Here is a 7,704-nt window from a genome sequence, read left to right on the forward strand (position 1 = left end):
AATTTTTGTTTTATTATTTTTTTAAAACTATGTTAATTTATTAATCTTATTCAAATTCAAACATTAATTTTTTCAGGATGTGAGAAGGAATGTGAGAATCGTTGCTCAACAGCTAAGGACAAGGAAGCATGTCTAACCTATTGTAACATTTCTTGTGGTGGAAAATGTTTTTGTGTTCCATCTGGAACATCTGGTCATAAGAAAGAATGTCCATGCTACAACAACTAGAAAACTAAGAGAGGAACACCCAAATGTCCCTAGTTTCTGTATTGTTCCTGCATGCATAAATCTCAATCAAAGAAATTTATGTTTCTTGATTAATAATAAAAAAACAGTACTTATATGTTGAAGTCAATTATTGATATTATACAATTTGTGTTGGCCATTAATGATATGCAATCATGAAGTTGTCGCATTAAACCTAATTTCTCTAAATCAATAGGATTCTCAATTAAAAGCCTTTTTTAAACTTGTAGGCATCACCTACTAATATAACTCACATAAGTAAAAGAAACCGAAAATGTTGCGATATAATTTCTGTTCTAATTGCTTGTGTTCATATTCTTTATGAGATTTAGTTGTGATATTCTCCAAAGGTAGAGTCATCCTTTGTTTTTCTCTAATGGTTTATGTTATTTAGGGTAGTGTTGTTGTCTTGGGTGTTTTTTTTTCTTCTTGGAAACTTTATTTTTTGCTTTGGATGTAGTTGTTGTTTGCACTTTGTCGGGCAATTTTTTTTCTGTCGGAAAAAATTATTTATTAAAATATTCATGAGACAATTAATATTTCTCTTTTGATTAATTCAATTATTGATATTTGTTCCTCTCACCTCTTATTATAAATTCCTCCTACTTAATATATATATATATATATATATATATATATATATATATATATATATATATATATATATATATATATATATATATATATATATATATATATATATATATATATATATATATATATGGAAAACACTTCTGGTTAGTTCTAACCTCATGCCTTTCATAAATTTTACTAATGTTAATACATCAAAATATTATAGTGCTACGTACTTTACATCATCACGTGAAAGAGGATTGCTTGTCATATTATGACTATAATAATGCCAATGGGTTGTGAGATAAAATGGTGAAAAATATTTGTAAAAATAAATTCAAATTTTATCATTAATTTAAATTAAAATATTATGAATCATATTTGATGTGTAATAAGATTATTCATAATTGTAGTTAATGTATTATATCTTTTAAAATCATTTAAAAAAAATCAATAACATGGTCAATTTATAAGATTTAATTAGATTCAAATATATAAAACAAATATCATAAATTAAATATCTTACTTTTTTATGAAATAATAAAATATTGATTAAAATAGTAAAAATAAGATAATTGAAAATATAAGGTGAAAAATGATAAAGCATAACATGATAAATAAAAAATTTAGTCATTATTGTTTATAATATAAAATAATAAAGTAAAAAATGATGAAAAAAACATAAGATTAAAAATTAATGAGATTGGATAATAATATTATATTTTGCAAACAAAAATGGAAGAGTTGATTAGGATTTAGGTTCGAGAAGAATTAATAAAAGAATGAAAGTAAAAGAAATGCATAAAATTGAGAAAATAAAGAGAGAGAAGTGAGAATAAGAGAGAGATAAGAGGGTTGAGAAAGATAATGAAAAAGATAAGAAGTAGTATATAGATTGAGTATATGGTTAGATAATCTTTTATTGAGAAGGTAATAAAAATAATTAATATTATATTATGACTTTGATATATCAGTTTCAAAAAATAGTGTAGAAAGCAAATAAAAAATAACGAATAAGCTTATACATTAGGTAACAAATGAAAGAAGTACAATAAGAGCATCCATGTGACAACCTAAATGAGATGTAGAGCATAATTGAAATTTTTAAAACTATCAATTTTCTTATATGATAGATATAATTTAAATTTATTTTATATATTTTTATTAATAATATAAAATATATAAATTAATTTTAGAAAATGAAAATAATAAATACATATTTTTAAAAATTCAAAGAGTAGTCTGCAGCATTAAAAAAGTAATGAATGCTGATTCAATAGTCAAAAACTTATTATTTTTTGTGACAATTTCATTTACAAAAAGTATATAAAATATATCATTAATTGTATTTTAATATATAAAATGTATCATTAAGTCTATTTTAATATATAAAATGTATCATTAATTCTATTTTAATATATAAAATATATTATTTTATATATAATATATTTAATTTCTTTTTGTGTCTATTTAATTATATTTTGTTATCATTTTCCACTATATAACTCTGCCCCCAACAAGAGGCTATGCATAAGAACAAGAGTGAAACACAAAACAAACCATAATGACTAAATTCATTTGTTCATTTCTTCTCATGATTGTTTTCATTTCTGTGATCCAAGATGCCTATGTAAGCAATTCTATCTCTCCATCTATTATGAATCTTTGAGTTTTTTGATATGAATGGCAATGGCTTCAAATAATCTCAAGAATTGTTTATTGAGTTATTTGTTTTCCCCTTAATATACTAACCCATATTTACTTTTCTATTTTTTTATAGGCAGGTGGAGAAGGATCACTTCATTCTGAAGGTAGTAATTTAAATTAATTTTTGTTTTATTATTTTTTTAAAAATATGTTAATTTATTAATCTTATTCAAATTCAAACATTAATTTTTTCAGGATGTGAGAAGGAATGTGAGAATCGTTGCTCAACAGCTAAGGACAAGGAAGCATGTCTAAACTATTGGAACATTTCTTGTGGTGGAAAATGTTTTTGTGTTCCATCTGGCATTAAAATGGTACTCGAAAATCATAAACATAAGCAGCGGAATAGATAATGTATAAGTACAAGTACAAAAGCCCAAACTGTCATGGCCAAAATACATAAGTTCCAACCGGTACAAATACATATCCATAGTACAAAAGATAGAGATACAAAAGATCATGAACTACAAAAGAACGTAACGCCAAGAAACATCCATCCGAAGCTAAGCCATCTTACCCTTTCCACGATCCTGCCTCGAACCACCTGTAAAAATAATAATTGGAATGGGGTGAGATTACTAAATCTCAGTGAGTCTCCCTATCTTACGGGTTCGCTCAGTTCAACAGGGAACATGCAAACAGCAGATTCACCGAGAATCCGGGTTACCTCACGGCTAGGTACAAGTACAAACAAGGTGCACCATCATTGGAAGTCCCATAACTATCCAATGAGGTTAGAACAACAAACAGCTCAACGCCATCACAACCAAGTATGCAGACCCGTACCCATGTACGAGGAATCCAGGAGTAAGTTCACGTCCCACTCATTAGGCCACGCCATCCACACCCTCGGTGAGTAACCAAGTACATAGCATCAAGAGACTTGCACAAGCACATCGCAAGACCAATCGGATACTCTTCCTAAATGGAATCCATCCGAGATGAGTTGTCACCATGACATTGCCTAAATGGCGTCCGGCCCCATCAATGTCCACACGCAGATGAGTTACGCCGAGTGCAAACACGCCTTCTTGACAATACAAGCCCACCGCGCGAAAGCCTAGTGATCTTGCCTACGTGGCATCACTAGAGGTGAATCGGAAGTAATGTCGCCTACATGGCATTACTTCTCCACCATACCAAGCACACTGATGTGTAACGCAAGTGTGGAAGTGCCCCCTACGGCCCTCACAAGCACATCGCAATGGTAGCTCAGGTGTGTAGAACATACCGAGAACGCTGATGTGTAACGCAAGTGTGGAAGTGCCCCCTACGGCCCTCACAAGCACATCGCAACGGTAATAAATGTTCTATGCGATTTACCCCCTAATAGTATAGGCCTACTCCGATTCAAGCATAATCACACATCACCAAGATCACACAGCACGGTATAAGCCATCACACAGGCAATCACATTCGAATGTTCAACCGGAACAGACGAAATCAAAATAATAATGCCATAATATAATCCACACAATTTGTATTTCGAAACATACAAGCATATCCAATGGATTTCAGTCATATCATGGTCTTATACAATTAAAACATATATTAGTATGCCATACAAGTCATAAGAGGCTCTCGATTCCGATACGAAACGAAAGTGCACTCGAATAGGGGAAATATCAATTCTGCATCAGACTAGTTCGCTACAGCGAACTTCTGTTCGCTACAGCGAACTCAAACAGAAGCAAACTTATTCAATTCCAGGTTAGTTCGCTACAGCGAACTCCCAGCGAAGCCCCGATTCGCTACAGCGAAGCCCCGATTCGCTACAGCGAAGGAAAGTTCGCTACAGCGAATAAATCATTTTAACTCCCAGGTTTATTTGCTACACAGTTCGCTACAGCGAACCATTCGCTACAGCGAATGAAAGTTCGCTGCAGCGAACTCTGCAAAATCAGCAAAAATGCATAACGCGTTTGGGGTCCCCAAACCCCAAAATTTCACATGCAGCCATTGTTAACCAAGTAATAAGCTATAGTAAACATGTATATACTCATTATTACCAGAAAGGAGGGTTAAACATGCAATTTGTAAGATCATTGATCATTTACTCACAAAACCCCTTTTTCCCCAAACATGGCATAAACCCCATAGAATACCCCAAGGTCTCTATCTATGAGACTCACCTGAAATTGAAGAAGAGGACTGCGAAAATCAGAAGCAAGAGTGATGAGAATGGTTGGATCAAGGTGCATGCAAGCTGTATGTTGAATGGTCTTCTTCTTCCTCCCTCTCCTTTCACGTTTCTTTCTCCCTTCCTCTCTACAAATACTGTTTTTGTTCCAAGGACAAGAAAGTGAACTCAACCAAACAACTCCTTAAGTCTTAGTGTTAGGTGAAATGACCACAATACCCCCTAACTAGACTTTATTTCCCGTGATGCCATTTAGTTACATTCTAACTAAATAGAAAATAAATAGGATATTACATGGGTTGTGAGATAAAATGGTGAAAAATATTGGTAAAAATAAATTCAAATTTTATCATTAATTTAAATTAAAATTTTATGAATCATATTTGATGTGTAATTAGATTATTCATAATTGTAGTTAATGTATTATATCTTTTAAAATCATTTAAAAAAATCAATAACATGGTCAATTTATAAGATTTAATTAGATTCAAATATATAAAACAAATATCATAAATTAAATATCTTACTTTTTTGTGAAATAATAAAATATTGATTAAAATAGTAAAAATAAGATAATTGAAAATATAAGGTGAAAAATGATAAAGCATAACATGATAAATAAAAAATTTAGTCATTATTGTTTATAATATAAAATAATAAAGTAAAAAATGATGAAAAAAACATAAGATTAAAAATTAATGAGATTGGATAATAATATTATATTTTTCAAACAAAAATAGAAGAGTTGATTAGGATTTAGGTTCGAGAAGAATTAATAAAAGAATGAAAGTAAAAGAAATGCATAAAATTGAGAAAATAAAGAGAGAGAAGTGAGAATAAGAGAGAGATAAGAGGGTTGAGAAAGATAATGAAAAAGATAAGAAGTAGTATATAGATTGAGTATATGGTTAGGTAATCTTTTATTGAGAAGGTAATAAAAATAATTAATATTATATTATGACTTTGATATATCAGTTTCAAAAAATAGTGTAGAAAGCAAATAAAAAATAACGAATAAGCTTATACATTAGGTAACAAATGAAAGAAGTACAATAAGAGCATCCATGTGACAACCTAAATGAGATGTAGAGCATAATTGAAATTTTTAAAACTATCAATTTTCTTATATGATAGATATAATTTAAATTTATTTTATATATTTTTTTTAATAATATAAAATATATAAATTAATTTTAGAAAATGAAAATAATAAATACATATTTTTGAAAATTCAAAGAGTAGTCTGCAGCATTAAAAAAGTAATGAATGCTGATTCAATAGTCAAAAACTTATTATTTTTTGTGACAATTTCATTTACAAAAAGTATATAAAATATATCATTAATTGTATTTTAATATATAAAATGTATCATTAAGTCTATTTTAATATATAAAATGTATCATTAATTTTATTTTAATATATAAAATATATTATTTTATATATAATATATTGAATTTCTTTTTGTGTCTATTTAATTATATTTTGTTATCATTTTCCTCTATATAGCTCTGCCCCCAACAAGAGGCTATGCATAAGAACAATAGTGAAACACAAAACAAACCATAATGACTAAATTCATTTGTTCATTTCTTCTCATGATTGTTTTCATTTCTGTGATCCAAGATGCCTATGTAAGCAATTCTATCTCTCCATCTATTATGAATCTTTGAGTTTTTTGATATGAATGGCAATGGCTTCAAATAATCTCAAGAATTGTTTATTGAGTTATTTGTTTTCCCCTTAATATACTAACCCATATTTACTTCTTTTTTTTTTATAGGCAGGTGGAGAAGGATCACTTCATTCTGAAGGTAGTAATTTAAATTAATTTTTGTTTTATTATTTTTTTAAAACTATGTTAATTTATTAATCTTATTCAAATTCAAACATTAATTTTTTCAGGATGTGAGAAGGAATGTGAGAATCGTTGCTCAACAGCTAAGGACAAGGAAGCATGTCTAAACTATTGTAAAATTTCTTGTGGTGGAAAATGTTTTTGTGTTCCATCTGGAACATCTGGTCATAAGGAAGAATGTCCATGCTACAACAACTAGAAAACTAAGAGAGGAACACCCAAATGTCCCTAGTTTCTGTATTGTTCCTGCATGCATAAATCTCAATCAAAGCAATTTATGTTTCTTGATTAATAATAAAAAAACAGTACTTATATGTTGAAGTCAATTATTGATATTATACAATTTGTGTTGGCCATGAATGATATGCAATCATGAAGTTGTCGCATTAAACCTAATTTCTCTAAATCAATAGGATTCTCAATTAAAAGCCTTTTTTAAACTTGTAGGCGTGACCTACTAATATAACTCACATAAGTAAAAGAAACCGAAAATGTTGCGATATAATTTCTGTTCTAATTGCTTGTGTTCATATTCTTTATGAGATTTAGTTGTGATATTCTCCAAAGGTAGAGTCATCCTTTGTTTTTCTCTAATGGTTTATGTTATTTAGGGTAGTGTTGTTGTCTTGGGTGTTTTTTTTTTCTTCTTGGAAACTTTATTTTTTGCTTTTGATGTAGTTGTTGTTTGCACTTTGTCGGGCAATTTTTTTTTCTGTTGGAAAAAATTATTTATTAAAATATTCATGAGACAATTAATATTTCTCTTTTGATTAATTCAATTATTGATATTTGTTCCTCTCACCTCTTATTGTAAATTCCTCCTACTTAATATATATATATATATATATATATATATATATATATATATATATATATATATATATATATATATATATATATATATATATATATATGGAAAACACTTCTGGTTAGTTCTAACCTCATGCCTTTCATAAATTTTACTAATGTTAATACATCAAAATATTATAGTGCTACGTACTTTACATCATCACGTGAAAGAGGATTGCTTGTCATATCATGACTATAATAATGCAAATGGGTTGTGAGATAAAATGGTGAAAAATATTTGTAAAAATAAATTCAAATTTTATCATTAATTTAAATTAAAAGTTTATGAATCATATTTGATGTGTAATAAGATTATTCATAATTGTAGTTAATG

The 7,704-nt window shown here is 28.6% G+C and overlaps 1 long non-coding RNA gene across 1 annotated transcript; it reads left to right on the forward strand.

Annotated features, from left to right (window-relative positions):
* The first annotated feature begins 6,443 nt into the window (after positions 1–6,443).
* Positions 6,444–6,842, forward strand: LOC131646296 (uncharacterized). Its single transcript, XR_009297399.1, has 2 exons — positions 6,444–6,477; positions 6,569–6,842. It is a non-coding gene; the product is annotated as an uncharacterized LOC131646296 (long non-coding RNA).
* The last annotated feature ends 862 nt before the right edge of the window (positions 6,843–7,704 follow it).

Source organism: Vicia villosa, linkage group LG2 (assembly GCF_029867415.1).
Source record: "Vicia villosa cultivar HV-30 ecotype Madison, WI linkage group LG2, Vvil1.0, whole genome shotgun sequence".
Lineage (NCBI taxonomy): Eukaryota > Viridiplantae > Streptophyta > Magnoliopsida > Fabales > Fabaceae > Vicia > Vicia villosa.